This window comes from Zootoca vivipara, chromosome 2, assembly GCF_965207765.1.
Source record: "Zootoca vivipara chromosome 2, rZooViv2.hap1.1, whole genome shotgun sequence".
Taxonomy (NCBI): domain Eukaryota; kingdom Metazoa; phylum Chordata; class Lepidosauria; order Squamata; family Lacertidae; genus Zootoca; species Zootoca vivipara.
The window spans coordinates 92,392,106-92,412,196 of record NC_142584.1 but is presented as its reverse complement, the minus strand read 5'-3'; positions in this window follow the sequence as shown (position 1 = coordinate 92,412,196).

Below are 20,091 nucleotides of genomic sequence, written 5' to 3'. Positions count from 1 at the left end.
AGGTTGGCAGGAGCTGGGACCAAGCAACGGGAGCTCACCCCGTCGCAGGGATCCGAACCGCTGACCTTCTGATCGGCAAGCTCTAGGCTCTGTGGTTTAACCCACAGTGCCACCTGCATCCCATTCCACATGCATTATCTCATCATAATTCTTACATTGGAACGTTGCTTAACTGTCAATCCACTTTTGCCCATTTTGAATTAGGTAAAGGTACCCCTGACCGTTAGGGACCCAGGTGGCACTGCCCCCCCTGCCCCCTGCCTACGCCCATGCCATATTATAAAATTCACAAAGCATTGCAGCACTCATATTCCACAAAACAGTATTAGCAACATTAACAAAATAGCAACCAAAAACAAACTCAGCCCTGTTAAATTCGCATTTGAATTCTCTGCCCATCCCCTACCTCCTCCTTCTCTCATTGCCTACAGACAAGGACCCAAGAGAGTACACCCACTGAAGTAAGGCAGAAGATGTATTTTACTACCAACCATCTAATCTTTCTAATAACTTTTCCTATCAGGTAGACAGAAAAGATCAGGTTTTTTTTTAAAAAAAAATCAGCCCGGGCGAACAGTACATCATTAGCTCACTGTGATAGCCTTTGTGTCTGACGATGTTTGTAATAAGTGAATGCTTATCAATGATCAACTGGATGAAGGAAAGTGGTGATGAGACCAATGAATGGAGGGCAGCTTCTTTAGCAGTAGGAAAAGGGATTTCAATCCTTTCCCCCATTGGGCCCATTATGTAGATAAGTCACACAGAATGCTCATCATTTTGTGGGTCTTGTTCCCTGGCTGGGGCTCATATTGCTGCTTTCTGCTCTGACATATTGCTGTCTTGTGATAAAGCTGCCAACTGGATCTTATATTATCTCCCCATTCTACACCGTCTTCTCATCGGGATTTAGATTTCAGGACCGTTATTTTTTTCCTAACCAACCTGTGTGTGTGTTTTCTAAATTCAATGCCTATTTTCTCCTTGCATCCATGCACTCTGCTCTTTTGTTGAGCCTTTTCTCGATTTGAAAATGGATGCATTTTGTGTTTTCTGCTGCTTTGTTTCAAATTTTTTGCAGTTGCCCTTTTAAAAAGAAAACGACAAAAGTATTTAAACGAGCATTAAAAAATATTGCCTAATATGGATCCCAAAGAGGTTATATAGAAATGCTACGTAAAAATAAAATAAGGTCAAAGAATATTTCTGTGTGGTGCTATAGAACTCCATTATTTTTTTCTTTAAGACAGAAGAAGGATATCAATTGTTCATTCTGTTCTTGGATATACACACACAAGAAAAGAAAGAAAGAAAGAAAGAAAGAAAGAAAGAAAGAAAGAAAGAAAGAAAGAAAGAAAGAGTCAAAACTGTAGGAAGGCAGATTTAGGTCATATTATAATTATAGCTTGGCAATGAAACACGTGTCTTGCTAATATTATGGAATGCCCTTCCATTGAGATTTTCAGTAGAAGCATTTGTCGAAATGCTCATTGCATCAGAATTGTTGTTGTTTTGTTGACATTGTTGTCATACTATTACCACCCACCCTTCACCTTGAGGTCCCAGAGTGGGTTAAAAATACAATGCTAAAAGCAGTTAAAATCAGGAGAACAGCATAGGTCCAAAAATACAGCGAAGCTGCCGCAGAGAATGCCCCTTCCTGTGTAAACACTTCATTTCTTCCAGTTTTGTGTTTCTGTTATTCCATTTTCTAATCAGGAAGTCTTGCCCACCTGTGGAAAAGCTGTGTATCATTCCCACTCTCATTCCTGGTTTATTTACTTCCGAAATGGGGCTTTCCAGACAAATGAGCTACAACCAAGGTTTATCCAAACCTCCAGGTTGGGGTCAGATGACATGCTAAGCCAATCCATGGATTAGCACACTCAGGTAGTATGCGCCAGGATGACGGAGGATGAGCTCAGAAGCTGCCATCTCCTTTTCTGTGAACCTACACACTTATATGCAAACTGAGCCATTGCAGCAAATATAACTAACATTGGTCCTTTCTCTTTAATGGTAGAGCAACACACATTTGTTGAATTCTTGGTGGAATTGTTTGATTTATAGGTGCATTGCACAGGGACTTCACCATACCCCACTTTTTTTACATTGTGTAAAAAACAAACAAACTCACAAGAAAAGAACAAAACAGACTTGGGCATTCCTAATGTGACTGAATATTACAGAGCATCTTTATTAACAGCTTCGTAGTCTCTTTCAATATTTGACTACTGCCTCATTCCTCTTTCATAACTTCACAGCTGTGGTTCCCCTTTGAAGCCCAGGGTTCACGAAGCATCAAATGGCACTGTTATCACTGATGACTGCTATATACTTCATAAAGCCATATACAGTACAGTGCTCGTCGTGTGAGTAGCCTGGGGGGCCTCAGTTTTTACATATTTTGGATCAGCAGCTGTTTTGCTGAACAGTGACACTCTTTTACACAAAGCTATGTTTAGCTAAAGCCATATGGAGGACGCACACAATGGAACTTGGATAACAAAGATTTATTGTGTGCCGATGAGACTTCAGATATGGGAATTTATTCTAATTTTTAATGTGACTTAGCTTTACGCGAGTAAGCATTTGCCACAGTGGTCTCTTTCATTCCCGCAACGTTATTTAACACGAATGGTGCTCTAGATAGTGTAAAAACTATTTGTCATGGACATGGTAATTCATGTTCCAGCCTGATGCTAAAAGGTAAACAAAGCTGTTCCGATTTGCAAGCATTTCCTCGTGGCAGCTTCTTGCGGTATCACTTTAGCCTTAAGCAGAAATGGAGGCATGGGAAATGAATGGGAGAAGTTTCTTAAAGGGGTTGGTGACTTGGCACTGCCTCCTTAACAGCCAAACCCAGAAGGCTTCAGCCTGATAAAAGGCCATACGAGAGAACTGAGTGGAAAAGTTTCCGTTTTGCAGCTGGAATTTGTGTGAGTTAGGATGGGCATGTGTCCAACTTTGCAGAGGACAGTCCTCCGTTTGAAAGACTCCTCTCTTTGAACCAGTCCAATTCTGGTTTAAAGATCATGCACTAGGAAGGGAGAGCGGGGGTCTTGAAATGGACTATCAACAGTGCCCCTTATGAGCACATGGTCAGCAAAGTGGGCTGGGATCACAGTAATGATCAATGTTCCTTCCACAGACAAGAAAAGCCTTTATCAAAAGCCTCAGACTTTCTGCCCTTCTTTCCACAAGGTATACACAAAGATTTCAAAACGGAGGTGGAAGATACTGAGGGAGGACCATCACTCCAGCACTGAACACATTTTTTCAAGTGGTGGAGGCACCTCATGATTTAGGATAGAGAAACAGGAACAGGGGAGTTACAGGTAGGTAGCCGTGTTGGTCTGAGTCAAAGCAAAATAAAAAAAATCCTTCAGTAGCACCTTAAAGACCAACTAAGTTTATATTTTGGTATGAGCTTTCGTGTGCATGCACACTTCTTCAGGAACAGGGGAAGCTGCCTAACACTGAATCAGACCACTGGTCCATCTAGCTCAGTATTGTCTAAACTGAATGGCAGTGCCTCTCCAGGGTTTCAAGCCAAGGGCATTCCCTGCACTACCTGGAGATGCTGTGCATTGAACAGGAGACCTTTTGCATGCAAACCATGTGCTCTGCCAATGTGGCTATAGCCCTTTCCCCTGAATCAAGGGGAAAGCCTGATGGGAAAGCAGTCAGTGTGTGCATACACCGTAGAGCCCTTAATATTTGGTGCCCCAGGGAATCACTTGCACTGCATCTATTATGGAGCTGGCCTTGTTGATATTTTGTGACATGAAGGCTGGCAACATTAGCCCTGCCATGTGGAAATCCCTTGTGGACGACTGCAATGCCTGGGGACAGGCAGTCAGGTCGTGTATCCGTAGCAGTGACCAGAGGAGAAATGACCGCTGGGAGGAGTGCAGACAGAAGAAACGCCATGGTGCGTCCGCAGCAGCACAACTGGATGCCTCCATCTGCCCCAGCTGCAACAAAACATCTCTCTCCCATTTTGGTCTGCACAGATACAGGAGGTGCTGCAACTGTCCAACAGTTTGAACGCACCCTCAAAGGCGCATTCTTCCATTGTCTCCCAAGACACACAGATGCCAACTACATATGGAGCTATTTCCTTCCTTAACAAGAAGATGTGAGGATTAATTACCTAATACATATTAAAGCTCTTCAAAGTGGGGAGCGCCTGTATGGAAGTGAAGATTGATAAGCCAGCCTGCTACCTGAATAGCCCTCTTTGGGGTATTTAAATAGGCCAACTTCTATTGCCTTATCCACAAGAGACAAGGGAGCTGCTGAATGAACTCCCAGGCAGAGAAGAGCGGTGGGTGTAGCATAACTCTGACATTTTCTCCAGTCTTTGGCATTTTGTCCTTTTATATATATCATCTCCATGACTACGGCGGTAACATTTAAAATAATTCCAATGTAAATCTGACAGCACCTCCTTTGATGCGCTGAGCTTCACGTAATTAAGTAAGAAAAGGCTGTTGATTGAGAAGGTTAGAGCTGCCTTGCGAAGGATTACAGTACATTTCGTGATTAACAATCAGAACATTCGCGTTCCAATCCCCCCCCCGTCCATCTAATTTAGCAGACTGGGGATCAGTTGAGAATAAGAGAGACTTGCCGTCTGAAAGTTGTAAGGTGGGTGGGAAGGGGGGGGAAGTAATTTTCACCATTTCCCACATTCAAGATGTTTATCGCAAGCCTGTATCATTCATGCCAATCCTTGACTCTCAAGATTAAGTTAGAATTCAGACTGCTTTTATTCAGAGAGCTACCGAAAAGGAAAGCTCTGATTTGTTGGTCATGGCTTCCCATCATTTTCTGTATCTTCTGGGCAGACTGCAATTAGAAAAGAAAATGGCACAAAATCAGTTCACTCTTGTGACAAAAGATCTATTTGTGTATCTGTTAATGACCCCAAACTGAGTAATTCTCTTTGCAATCTTGAAATTATAGGTTGTTTGTGGACACAAAGGCCGGGCTGTGTTTCCTGACAACTCAACACATTGTTGCAAGATGCACGGGTTAAATCAAGCTGTGCAGAAAAGCAGACAGTAAAACAACTCATTTGCATAATGATAGGGCCAGAGGTTTAATGAAACACCGCTCAAAGTTTGAATTAATGCATCTTTTTGCCTTCGTATATGGAAAAAATGGTTGTAACTAGTTATAGTTAACTCTGCTGCAGAAGTTAATGCTTGTGTGTAATGCATATTAAAATGGATCTATTTGCCAGTTCTCTGTCACACTTCAGAAGTGACTGGCCCAGTTTAGTTTCTTGGCAGAGAGAGAGGGGCAGGGAGGTCAGTGCTGCAAGGCTGCACCGGCTTGAGTGCTGGATTGCATCCCTTTATTTCACTTGTCCCAATCTCTTCACTGCCTTGGCTTTCTCCCTCTCAGTAAGCAAAAGTGACTCCATGGATAGGATGGCGGAATTGCATCTCCACCTCATCAGGTGAGCCATTTCTACACTTTATTGTGACCACGAAAAGAAACTAGCAGAGGACTATTCTTCTTCTTAACCTGGGACTACCAGGGGAGCAGAGAGATAGTATGACAATGCTTAGCCATTTTTCTTTTCATGTAATGAATTCATCGCAAACAAAACACGGTCCCCACAGCTGACACCAAATACAATTGTTTTATTGGTTAGCCAAAGGCGTCCATTGCCGTCCATGCAACACTAAATTAAAAAGTGGAACACTGCTTAATATATGACTAAAACAAACTAATTGCACAGTCCATTGCAATAATACACACACACACTGCTAATAATAAAACTAAAGCAATCTTTACAAAAGTGTCTAAAACAGGATCCTACTACATTTATAATTTAAGTCAACACTTTCGAGTTGACAGCGCTCTACTATTTGACATTCTTCATCCAACTTCATTGTTTTGAATTGCACTGGACGTCATTCTTATGGGGTTTGTCCCATAACTCTTTCAATAGTCTCCTCTTGAATATTGGACTCCTTCCATGGGGTCATTAACTGTGGTCACTCATGCTTTGCTTTTCCGTGCAGAAAGCCCTGCACGTCTGTTTCTCTGTATCTGTGTAGGCCACTTTCAGACTGACACAGACCACATGTTGGCCAAGAGGCATGGCTGGTGAATGTTCAGGCATCTACCAAACAGCTGGGAATCACATCATACATTCAGAAGCCCTTCGTGTATTTGCTACACACAATTACTGAACAACTGAAGAGGGCTAAAAGCTGCTACCTTTCATGGCTAACTGGAAACTTAGGAGGAGGCATAGGAAACTTGTGACCCTCTTGATGTTGCTGGACTTCAGTTCCCACCCTCCCTGACCATTGGCCATGCTGATTGGGGCTGATGGGAGATGTAGTCCAACAACATCTGTTCCCCACCCCAGCTCTATGTTCACAAGCACCATGCTGCTGAATATTTGGTGATGACGGGCAACAGTGGGAAATGCTTCAAGTCCTTCTAGTAATAATAATAATAATAATAATAATAATAATAATAATAATAATACTAATAATAATAATAATAATAATAATTTGGTGATCACTCATAGCCGAGTAAGATTGTCTTCCCTGAACATGGTTTTAACAGTGAGTCCAGAAGTGGAGGGCAATTCTGGATCCTCATGTCATTCCACAGTGGGGACATAGGTTTCTGGGCAGGAGTTGATCATGGTGAAGGTTTACCAAGTGTGCCTTCCTCTTAGCACGTTTCTCCCTTTCAATAATAATAATAATAATAATCCCTCATCCATCTTGCAGGGCTTCCTCAGCCATTTTGGGTGGCTTCTAGCACATATAAGACATAATAAAATGTCAAACATTAAAAACTTCCCGATACAGGGCTGCCATCTTCTAAAAGTTGTGTAGTTCTTTATCTCCTTGACCTCTCATTGGAGGGCATTCCACAGGCAGGGCATTACCACCGAGAAGGCCCTCCGCCTGGTTCCTCATAGCTTCTTGCGGTGAGGGAACCGGCCAGAAGGCCTTTGGAGCTGGACCTCAGGCCAAGAGACAGGGGTGGAGACGCTCCTTGAGGTATACTAGGCCGAGGCCTTTAAAGGCATCTGACTGGCTGTTGTGGGATGCTGGATGAGGAGGGCCTTTGTTCTGATTCAGCAAGGCTGTCCTCATGTTTTAGTTGGTTACGTAGTGTATGAAGTGGCTTGAAGAGACAGAGAAAGTATTGAATAATTGGGTGGCTAGACCCTTGCAGGAGATAAACATCTTACTCAGACTCGTACAGTGAATGATACAGAGAGTTTTGTTTTTAATGAGAACATCTTAACTTTTTCCCTTTTTTTGCCTCTAGCAATGATTGCCTTCTGATACTGTGAGGCTTTCCTGGAAGGACCAATTTCATTGCCTCGTAATTGCTGAGGGCTTTAGGAAAGAGACTTCTCATTTTGCTCTCCATATGATAACATTTGCCACAGAACTGCAATAGAAGGCAATTTCTTAAGGGACTTGGGGTTCACTGTGGAATAGAGATAGTATTGAAGTGTGGGAGGGGGAGGGGATTAAAATGAAGATGGAAACAATGAAATGGTCACTGGAAAACTGGAAGCCCATCCCATCCACTACACCACAGTTGCTCCAATTTAGCTAATATCAACAGGGTGATTACTTTTTCCAAAATCACTTGAACAGTGGCTCTGTGATCAACTGTCAAGGTGGTGTCTGCTCTTCGCAATAATCACCCTCTGCTCACTCAGAGAGATATTTACAGTTCTTTATTTACATATGTACAAACAGCACAGTTCCAAATCATGCGTCTGAATCCGACTCCTGAATCGACTCCTTCTCCAACACAGTAGGCGACGGAATCTCGCAAGACGCCTCTGATCCTTGCGTTTTAACCCTCTCCTTGCCTGTGCAGAAGGCACAGCTTCCCCTTCTGTCCCTGAGCATCGCAGAGCCCTGACACCGCTTGACTCTCATCCTGGAGAGTAGTGACTAGTGGGGTGCCACAGGGTTCTGTCTTGGGCCCAGTCTTGTTCAACATCTTTATCAATGACTTGGATGATGGGCTTGAGGGCATCCTGAGCAAGTTTGCAGACGACACCAAATTGGGAGGGGTGGCTAACACCCCAGAGGACAAGATCACACTTCAGAATGACCTTAACAGATTAGACAACTGGGCCAAAGCAAACAAGATGAATTTTAACAAGGAGAAATGTAAAGTACTACACTTGGGCAAAAAAATTGAAAGGCACAAATACAGGATGGGAGACACCTGGCTTGAGAGCAGTACATGTGAAAAGGACCTAGGAGTCTTGGTAGACCACAAACTTGACATGAGTCAGCAGTGTGATGCAGCAGCTAAAAAAGCCAATGCAATTCTGGGCTGCATCAATAGGAGTATAGCATCTAGATCTAGGGAAGTAATAGTACCACTGTATTCTGCTCTGGTCAGACCTCACCTGGAGTACTGTGTCCAGTTCTGGGCACCACAGTTCAAGAAGGATACTGACAAGCTGGAACGTGTCCAGAAGAGGGCAACCAAAATGGTCAAAGGCCTGGAAACTATGCCTTATGAGGAACGGCTTAGGGAGCTGGGTATGTTTAGCCTGGAGAAGAGAAGGTTAAGGGGTGATATGATAGCCATGTTCAAATATATAAAAGGATGTCATATAGAGGAGGGAGAAAGGTTGTTTTCTGCTGCTCCAGAGAAGCGGACATGGAGCAATGGATTCAAACTACAAGAAAGAAGATTCCACCTAAACATTAGGAAGAACTTCCTGCCAGTAAGAGCTGTTTGGCAGTGGAATTTGCTACCAAGGAGTGTGGTGGAGTCTCCTTCTTTGGAGGTCTTTAAGCAGAGGCTTGACAGCCATCTGTCAGGAATGCTTTGATGGTGTTTCCTGCTTGGCAGGGGGTTGGACTGGATGGCCCTTGTGGTCTCTTCCAACTCTATGATTCTATGACTGCTCTCTGCCCTCTCCCCGTCTGTCTCTTCCGTCATTTCCCTGTTTTCATCTTCTTCTGACTGTTCCTGCTCTGACTCTCCTCCTTCCCCGACCCAAGGATGTTCCCTGGCTGTCCCGTGACATCAATCCTTATATTCCAATGATGATAGGCCAATAGTGTCATCCAGGGCATCTGAGAATTTGAACTGTTACACAGAACCCCTTATGGTCAAATATCCTATGTTTTTTTCATTTGCAGTCTACTTCCCCAATTTAATAACCCCTCCCTCCTTTTTCCACTAGTCTGAGCTGGCTAGTCCTTTTGTAATGTAAGCTGAGAACCATTAAGAAGGTGAAACCAATCTTGGGTCCTGCAATCCTATGGTCCCTGGAAGGGGCTACAGGAGGCAACTGAAGACACCCTTTCCTCCCACAAAGCTCCAATGTTAGGGCCCAAAGGGAGGCATGTTGGGAGAAGTTTGGGGGCACTCCAGAGGCAGACCAAGGGAAGGCTTGGATCTAGTGCTTTCCCATTTCTCAGCATCCCCCTCAAAAGAAACCACAGGGAGGTAGCCATGTCAGTCCTGAGTGGATTTCTGATGGGGTGTGGAGGGGAATAGCTCATTTGAAAAAGAAAACCCTCATAAAGATTACATATGAGCACAAGAGCCCTGCTCTGCCCTTCTAAACTACCTCGGTCCGGTATACCTGAAGGAGCGTCTCCACCCCCATCGTTCTGCCTGGACACTGAGGTCCAGCTCCGAGGGCCTTCTGGCGGTTCCCTCATTACGAGAAGCCAAGTTACAGGGAACCAGGCAGAGGGCCTTCTCGGTAGTGGCACCCACCCTGTGGAATGCCCTCCCACTAGAGGTCAAAGAGAACAATTACCAGACCTTTAGAAGGCATCTCAAGGCAGCCCTGTTTAGGGAAGCTTTTAATGTTTGATGGATTTTTGTATTTTAGAATTTCTGTTTTTTTGGAAGCCGCCCAGAGTGGCTGGGGGAACCCGGCCAGATGGGCGGGGTATAAATAATAAATTATTATTATTATTATTATTATTATTATTATTATTATTATTATTATTATTATAGCATGGCGTTGGATGGGCAACTCAACCACCTTCCCTTCTCTCTGCCTCTCCCTTTTGGGATTTGTAGTGAATTACAGGCATGGGAATGCTTCTCTGATTAAAAACGGCTGAGTCTCCATACCCTCGAAAAAACCCCTGGTTTTTTCCCAGGCTGGACATGCTGTCTCCTGATAGCCATAGAAGCACTCCTGATAACATTTAGAAGCACTGAGTTTTCTGTACTCTGAAAGGAGCCTCTCCGCCAAGTTCAGCTACCTGCACCCTTTTGTCGGCTGTAAGCAGAGTTCAGGTTTTTCACAAGAGGAAGACCGGTCTTCCTGGTCTTACACATGCATGGGCATTATATTTTAGCTGAATTTCGATTCCTCTTTCACCGAGTGGGACTTCGCTCCTTGGATGGCTTTAAAAGAGGGTTGGACAATTTCTTGGATGCTAAGGTCATCAATGGCACTTAGCTATGATGGCTGTGTTCTACCTTTATGACCAGAGCCTTCCTATCTATGAAAGGGCGCAGCCGACACACCACTTGACGCTGTTAAAAAGTGTTCCTGGCCACTTCTGCCATCTGGATATCTAGGAGCATGGTTAGAATTTATTTAGTGACAGGCATCCTCTGAAGTAGCCGCATTGAAGCCTATGGAACAACCTTGTATAACTGGTTGCCAAGCTTGAAGTGTTTTTTCTACGTTTAGATTCCTCACCTTATCAGCTCAGGAGCCTGTGAAGATGAACCAGTAAAAAAAAACTTAGGGACTTCTGAAAACATGTTGTTGTTTTAAAAAAAATCAGGACAGATAGTGTTGAGTATTTGCACTGTTATTAATGTGCTACGGAACTTAACACTTTATGTTGCAAAGAATAGAAAAACCTTTCCCCTTGAATGCCAGAAAGATTGCAAATTTAACTGAAAAATCAGCTTGTGTATTCTGTTATGTTTTACTGTTTGTGATGACTCTGAGATCTCTCTCTTTTAAAGGAAAAAAAGGGGGGGGGGTTGAATAGAGAAAATATTGCCAGAATAGATTTTGTTAGGTGTAGGTATCAATCCCCAAAATACAGTAGTGCTTTTTCCAAAGCTGCTCTTGCAATAATAATAAAATACTCCCATAGCTTGCTGTCCAGGCTGTACAAATCTACAGAAATATTCAAACATTAAATTATTTGTACTGTACGGAAAGAGTTTCTGCTGGAAGGAGATACTCTGATACATATCCCCTCTCCAGCTATGCTATATTAACAGGGCGGTGTGCGCAGTTTAACAGAATTATTGCTGCGTGGAAGATAAAAACTTGAGGTAGGCAGTTTAAATCCCACCCTGCAATTAACTTATCTTGAGATGATGTTTGAGGATTTATATCAACAGAAAGTTGCAGCTACAGAAGCTGAAACTTCATGACATCGTATTAGTGCATAGCGAATCTAAAGAGCAAAATACATGTGACCTAACAACCCGGTGGAAATTGCACTGGTAAAAAGAAGTGTAAGTGAAACCCTTGTTTTGAAGTCTCGTTTCCCCTCTGCTAGGTTTGGGCCAGTAGTACCCTGGCTCCTGAATGGAGTTTGGAATAGGGGTAACTTCCACCCGCATAATTTACCACAATGTCACTTACACTGGCTTCCTATAGTTTGGATTTTTCTGCTAGACAAAGGCCAAGATGAAATGTGCCCCCCAATTTCACAACTCCATTTGGGCCGGCTGCAAAGTTGAGAGAATCTTTTCAGTAAAAAGGGATGAAGGTTGTGAAAAACTTGTTGCTCTCCAGTAACGGCGCTCATGGGAGTTTGCATAGCTGGTGGCTACTATTTCTCTCCTCGCCTTCCCTGCCAGGACTCCCTAGAGTGAAGCAAAAAGCATTACTTGCATTCTAGTTCATTATGATAATAGACTTCTGTTTTCTGGGCTAATAGACGGCAGAAGTGAATCTGTAGTGGGGGCAGATTGAACCCAATGACAGTGCTGGGAAATCAATTACCCTCTCAAAGCCCCAAAACTTCAAGCTAAAATTATTTCTTTTCCTTCTATATTGTGAATGGCAGTACTCCCCTTCCCCGGAACTGCCTGGCACATTTTTTAAAAATCTTTGGGGATCTCTCTCTCTCTCTCTCGTCTGTGATATGACTTGATCTGCTTAAAGAAAAGAAGTCAATAATTTACGTGTCCTATGAAGGCATAACCCTGATAAAACTCTTTATATCTCAGCCTATATCTATATGCAGGGCCATCTTAAGCACATCCAGCGCCGTGGTGCAAAGGTCCCTCTGGCGCCCCCTCCCTTTCCCAAAATTTAGAGCTTGGGGTCCAATTTGTGGACCACCTCGTAGCCCCGGGAGCTGCTGCCCACAGAACATGGCGGCATCCAGGCAGAGCAAGGCAGGCAGCTGGAGCTGCGCCAGTAGGAGACATCTGCACGGGAGAAATGGGAGGGGGTGTCAGGCAGCAGAGCGGGAAGCTTCTGCCGGGGGGGGGGTGAAGGGTGGGCTCCAGAGCAGACCAGGTTTTCCAGTAAGCGTCCGCAGCAGGGCTGGGCAACGGGGAAGAGGCGGTGGCGGGGCCACACACCTCTCATCATGGTGGGCTGCTTTGCTAGCGGAGTCCCTGGCTGGGCCTGAGGTGGAGGGTGCCATTGGGGCTGCCTGACTACACCCCTCTGCCGGTGCTCTTGCTGCTGCTTAGCGGCCCGAGGAGCAGGAGGCGGTTGCCACGCCGCCGCCTGTGCCCCGGGAGTGGTGGTGGTGGGGCGGCAGGCACTGGTGACGTGGAGGCCCCTCGGGAGCAGCTCCCGCCACCGCCACTCCCTCAGGCAACAGCGGCAGTGGCTGATGGGATTCCTGCGGCTGAGGGAGAGGAGGTGGCGGCAGCAGCAGCGGAGGAGCCATTGGGCTTAGTGGCTCATTTCGCCCTGCCAAGGCTGGGGCGCCCCTGAGAGGCCAGCGCCCTGGCACAACAAGCCACTAGCCCCTATGGGAAGGACGTCTCTGTCTATATGGATGCATCTAGCCATGTTCTTTTCTCATGTTTGGTAGCAGATTTATCCCCAAATTTGTCCAATACATAATGTCACTGAGTTTGCTCCTTTCATTGTGGACTTGACCCCTGCCTCTCCAATGCTATACTACTCAGCACTCAGCATGGTAGTAGCACTGGAGAGAGGCAAAACTTTACTTCAAGAAAATATTTCAACTAGGCCCTGAGCTGGGGACTAAGACACAAACTGCACCATGAGTCTGAATAAATCAGGGCAAAGACGAGCACAACCCAGACGACTGACACACACACACACGGAGACAGCAGTGTGCTTTTTTTATATGCTGAGCTGAATGAAGAAATCACTCCACGGCATGGAACCATACCAAAGAGACTGCCAGCTTCCCTGCGCAGACCAAATTCAAGACTGCCATTGTAGTCTGACAGACGTCTTGACTGCAGACACACACAGACGAGAGAGAGAGAGAGAGAGAGAGAGAGAGAGAGAGAGAGAGAGAGAGAGAGAGAGAGACTATGATAAAATCTTCCCAGTGAAATAGAACCAGCATGCAAACAGCTCCACAAAGATTAATACAGCAAGTTCTTGTGAAGTGTTTTGCTTTCTCTTATTTTAAAAGGTAAACATTGCTGGTGGGGCTGGGTGGGGGATGGAAGAAAATGGTATACAAGCTGTTTAAAATTCCTTCCAAGCACAACAAGCAGGGTGGGGTGGGGTGCGTGGTAAAGAGAAAAGAACCGTGATGTGCATGATGGACTTGCAAAGGCAGCGTCTTAGGCAAGAGCTATGAAGATGTACAGCAATGTGCCAGAGACACATTGAACTGCAAATTATCTGAAAGCCTCTCACACATTCTCATCTGATACCTCCTTATTCTCTAGGTACACGCAGTGATGGTAACAGATGCACACTATTATATGAATACAAAGGGAAAGCAAATGAGACAAACATTTCAGGATTACAAAGCAAAGCCTGGAGTCTCATTTGTCTAACAGTCTGGATGATAGACCTGGGGAACTGAAATGTACTCTGAGATGTCTAAGCAGCAAACTTTGTGATTTAATGAGCTATGCAAGCCAGCAGAGGAACCCAGTGACAAGCAGCTTCTATAACCAGTGTCTTTGCTTTCACCATGTCCCCTTCTTCCTCAGTTGTGTTCTCTGCACCAAAGTTTGGAATATGGGCTCCTTGGGTCCAGGACGTTCCCTCTTATACACTGGGATTGTTGGGAGTCGTAGTCGTAGTCCAAAACATGTGGATGGCACCAGATCGGAGTAGATGGCTGCAGGATCAAGCTAATGAATCTTGTGGGTGCAGGTTATTTCTTTCTGGGGATCTAATGTGGAGTAGTAGAAAAACTCCTGAAGCTGAGGCTCCAATACTATGGCCACCTCATGAGAAGAGAAGACCCTGATGTTGGGAAAGATGGAGGGGCACTAGGAGAAGGGGACGACAGAGGACGAGATGGTTGGATAGTGTTCTCAAAGCCACCAACATGAGTCTGGCCAAACTGTGGGAGGCAGTGGAAGACAGAAGTGCCTGGTGTGCTCTGGTCCATGGGGTCACGAAGAGTCGGACACGACTGAACGACTAAACAACAACAGTAGAACTACTGCCTGGTATGAAAATGCAGGAAAATACTGAATTACAAAACTGTACCAAAACACATGCATATATACGCTATACACCTCCAAACGCAGCCCCTGTCAATTGTCGCTGCTTGAGGAAGTGGGGAGAACATCAGAAGAGCTCTCCTGGGTCAGGCCAAGGCCCATCTAGTCAATCAAATTGTTCTCACAAAGCATGTTCTCCTTCATGGAGAGCACGTGTTGCGGCAGGGGCAAACAAGACATCCCTCTGTTGCTGGGCGGGTTAGTTTGGATGGCCACGAATCTTATTGGGCACCTCTTGGTCGTTGGGGAGAATTTGATGTTGCAATTTATGATTGACGGCCAAAGGGCTACTTATTCCTTGCGCACAGCGTTGAGCTGCCTCTTTTCGCTATACGCATCGGATCACTCAATGTACTCGGACCGTCTGGGCCTCATATATTAGAGGGTGGTTGTAAGATTGTTTTCGTATAGATACAATTTATGGTGCAAATATCCTAAATAATACAGAAAGCTACTTTCCTACATGTTCTCCCCCTTCTGCTGAATTAAATGGAAACAGAGTTTTGTGTGAGTGGACTGGCACTTTTATCTTTCTATGTCGATATGCTGGGTGCAAGGAGTCATTCTTCTCAGGGCAAAAGTGCAGCTTCCTTTTACTATAATATCTCACATTATTGGGAAATCTGCCACTCAAATCATTGTCCAACTCAAAATAGTTAAGCTGATATGTTCTTACTGCATCTGCTAGGACTTTGCTGGCAAAGGGTGTCAGCTTTCAGGAACAATAGAATTCTTCAAGCTAAGAAAGGGAGTATTCATCAAAAGAAGCTTTACACCGCACAGTTTCAGATAAGAAAAGATGCTGGTCCAAAAGAATCAACCCAGGTGAATTCTGACATGCAAGAGTTCACCCACATCAACTTATTTCTGTCCACATTTGCATTCCTCTGTTGTCTAAGGAGGTTACTGAGGAAAAGGAATTTCAGCACTTTGTACGTGTAGCTGTGTGGCTGCTGGGTAGTACAGTATGTCACCACACATTTAAAGCACACTTAATGCACATGGCTTCCCAAAAAGTATCCTGGGAACCAGGGCCGTCTTAAATGCCCCTGCCGCTGTGGTGCACCGGATCTCTCCGGCGCCCTCCCGCCCCGTTTCCCAGCGCGGTGGGCGGGTGGGCGCAGCGGCGGGCGGGCGGGCAGGCACAGCGCGATCTCTCTGGCGCCCTCCCGACCCGTTTCCCAGCGTGGTGGGTGGGTGGGCGCAACGCGCAGCGCGGTTCCCACAGGCGCAGCTGCGCGGCGGACCGGCGGATTGGCCGGCCAGCGGGCGGGCACAGCTCGCGGCGCCTTTCTGGCGGGCCGGCGCCATGGTGCCCTGCGCCACCGGGGGTCTACCTAGAGCCGGGCCTGCTGGGAACTGTAGTCTGTTAAGGGTACAAGGAATTGTAACTCTGTGAGGCTTAACCTACATTTCCCAGAATTCTTCAAGGGAAAGCCATGTACTTTGTGGACGTCACCAGAAACAAGTTGACAGCTAGATGTGAGAGGCCACTTCTATGTTGCCACTCTTTTCATAAGGCCTGGTGCTTTTCATTCAATGGAATTTTTCTTTCTTTCTTTTTTTAAAAAAATAGGTTTTGATATTACACTATCACCCCTGGTTAATTAGCCTTCTGCTAAAGAGAGAACTGCTCCACCTGGTCTGTCATAGCAAATAGTCTCGTTCTACAACAGGCACAGGTGGTGCTGTGGTCTGAACCACTGAGCCTTTTGGGCTTGCCGATCAGAAGGTTGGCGGTTCGAATCCCCGCGACGGGGTGAGCTCCCGTTGTTGGTCCCAGCTCCTGCCAACCTAGCAGTTCGAAAGCACGTCAAAGTGCAAGTAGATAAATAGGTACCGCTCCGGTGGGAAGGTAAACAGCATTTCCGTGCGCTGCTCTGGTTCGCCAGAAGCGGCTTAGTCATGCTGGCCACATGACCCAGAAGCTGTACACCAGCTCCCTCGGCCAATAATTCGAGATGAGTGCCACAACTCCAGAGTCATGCTTGACTGGACCTAATGGTCAGGGGTTCCTTTACCTTTACCTTACAACAGACTAGAAGCTCAGCACGAAGACACCTTTGTTTTCAGTTAATCCAGGGTGGGAGACAGTGAATGTTTGTGTGCTGTGAGTTTCTTACATGGAAAAGTGATTCTTTCATCCTCAGATATTGATATCAGCTTGATGAACCCTGACAACAGCATCTTAGGGCCAAACTGCACCCTATTTCAAGGGTTCCATGGTTGGAACTTCTAATATAATGTCCGCCTATGAGCCCTAAATTAGCAGTTTTGGGGAACATCTTTTAAAGTCTGGGACAGGGCCGTCTTAAGCATGTCGGGCACCCTGGCGCCGTGGTGCGGAGATCGCTCCGGCGCCCCCGTCCTGCCCCGTTTCTTGACGCGGCTGGTGGGCGGACGCAGCACGCAGTGCCCCCTGGCACCCCGGCGCCCTGGCGCCCCATGCAACCGAGCCTTCCCCTAGAGCCGGCCCTAGTCTGGGAATTGTCACAGGGCTATGTCCCTTTCTCCCACAATGGCTCAGTCCAATTCTCCCCACCACTTCCTTTTGGGGGAATCTAATTATATTGGACTTTCCAGCCACAGAACTCCAATGCCTTCCACTCTTTATTGCTTTGCCATTTCTGCCAATTGCATGTGTTTAAAATTCTATGGGTTTCCCTAAGCTGTCTCCTTTCACGTTGTCTTTGTCTGCCTTTATTCCACACACAGTCCCTAAAATATTCCAGTTTCACTTTCCTTTATCTGCCAGTGTTTTATCTTTCAATCATGGCCTTCTATTTAATATCTGCCATTGCTGTTTTGATTTAATACCACACCACATGTATGGCTTCGTTTACCATTATCTGCACTCTTTCTAAAGAAAACAATTTACTGTCAAACTCCAACCCAGTATGTCATGTTTTTCCAGATACCAAGCCCAGTGTTCTCTGAGTCTTTCTACTCTGCCTGTTTTCTACTGGCATTTTTTTTTATACATAATTTTTTTTGGGTAGGTCATTAACACTGCTGCTGCTCTTGTCACTAATCTATTCAAGTGTAAATTTTACATATGGCACTTCCTTCAGCTAGATGTAAATCTCCCCCCAAAACAAGTTGAAGGTCACTTTTACAATCTGTCCCAGATGGAGAAGTAGTGAAAATTAACGCCAACCTAAATCATGCATACTTTCAATGAATAACACTGATGACGGCACAAGGCTCTTTGTTGTTAACACTGAATAATGTTGCATTTCCATATTGCTATGAGTGTGGGACCTACATCGTGACCAGCCAGAGGCGGAGTTCACTGGGATATATTTGCAAGGAACACTGTGGTAAAATTACAGAGGAGCACAAGGAGAGCCCTGCTAGATCAGGCCAAAGGTCTGTTTAGTCCAGCATCCTGTTCTCACAGTGGCCAACAAGATGTCAATAAGCAGGACCTGAGAGCAACACTGCGCTTTCCATTGGTGCTCTACAGGAAGTGACTGAAATACATACTGGCTCTGACAGATGGTTCAAATTCAGTCCGACTTCTTCCCAACACTTGTAGCAGAATCCAAGGCATCATCATCAAAGACACCAATGACTAATGTGTCATGGCTTCTTGCATCAATTTTAATTTACTTCATCTTTGAATGTGGCGAGAACAATGACCTGCAGCCTTCATCTGGTTCACTGAGGGATCATCAGAAAGGCTTGGTTCATGTTCAGTTGTCAGTTGCATCTTTTAGGCAGACAGTTCTGAATGGCACCAGTTCTGACTCCCAAAAGAGGAAAGCCTGTTTGATTCAGCTGTTATCCAGTAGATAATGTTTGTAACCAGGCAATTGTTTGCTTATACTTGAGATGGACAAATCTATCCATTTCGATTTCTCTTATTTTTCAGCCTTATGTTCAGTCCTCCACATTTCTCCATCAATTTGCAATTTTTTTTAAAAAAAAATCCTCACAAAAAATTCTCACTATTGCAATGCAGATACACACATTTCTGCAAACAATTTCATCTAATATAATGCATTTTCATCTGTTATCTTCACTTATATGCTATTTCCTGCCCAATAGGCTGAGAATTTGTGCTTCTGAAAACACAATTCAGCTGACTTTATGTAAGTATCTTAACCTTCTGCTGGAACTTAAAAGATTATTTCTGTTATAGGGTTTTGTTGTTGTTGTTGTTTAGTCGTTTAGTCGTGTCCGACTCTTCGTGACCCCATGGACCATAGCACGCCAGGCACTCCTGTCTTGCACTGCCTCCCGCAGTTTGGTCGGGTACCCTACCTCAATAAAATCTCATTACTAACTTTGTCTGGTGCATACTAGCATTTGTCTAACTAGCTGGTTTCAGTCCTTTACAAATCTAGAATCTATCTCCCTGATCGTTTTGGAGGAGCTCTCTGCACAGTCATATATTTAAATTTGGCTAATCCTCACATCTTCACAGCAGACCTTAAATTAACATCCTTCAACATACATTTTTGTAAACATGGCTCGGTTGGCGAACTACCTACATCACAAAATTCGGAGAAGTGTGAATGGTGAATGAAAGCTGTGTTTCAGTTCACATGATGCAAATTAGGAAGATTTGCACTAAAATCCCAAACCACACCAAATTTCTCCCCAATCTCTAGCTGCAACCGAGTAGCAGAAGCTAGTCTTTTAAATTTAATGCAAGCAAATGAATTCAGGAATGGAGCTTATTGCGATGCTCTGACCTCTTTGAAAAGCAGCCACGTCTCTTTGAATCTGGCTTCTGGAATGCAAAGCACACTCTCTGTTCCTGTGGCTGCCTGCTGCTGCACCTGGGTGGGCCATGTAAACCCAGCAGCACCTGTGCGAGCCTGTGATGGTGCCAAGTGCTTCAGGAAGTGTCAAACTGCAAGAGAAACCCACTGCCTCTTGCTGCGGATCAATCACAAAGGAAAGGAGGAGGCAACAGGGACTTTTCAATTCAGCTCTGACTGTATTCTGGCATTGATATTTTCAAGACTGCCAAAGCCCTACATTTTGGAGGGCCCATTATCTGACACCCTAGCATGCTTTCCATTCCAGAAATGTCTTTCCTCACTCCAGGCACATGGACTAATTTTTGAAAGCTTGGAATGAAGAAGCAGGCCGTTCATGTAGCAAGAGAATAGCCACTACGTTTTAGGTAAATATGGGGAAAATATGCATCTGATGTCATGGACTGGCTGGACACAAAGGAATGGTGGGAGGCACCAGCTGGGGAACCCCCAAGGGAAGAAGGCTCAGAGCCTGGGGGCTGGTGGTGGGAAAAGGCTGGGAGGAGGTGCCAGAAGCTGAGAAGGTAACAGGGTTTAGTGAGAAAAGAGAGTCTATGGCAGAAGAAGTCCAAAATCAGGGGCAGAAACTGAAGCAGGAGAGAAGGGAGGCCAAGAGGCAGAGATGAGTCCAGCTGGTGAAGAGGCACAGGTGTCTCCTGCT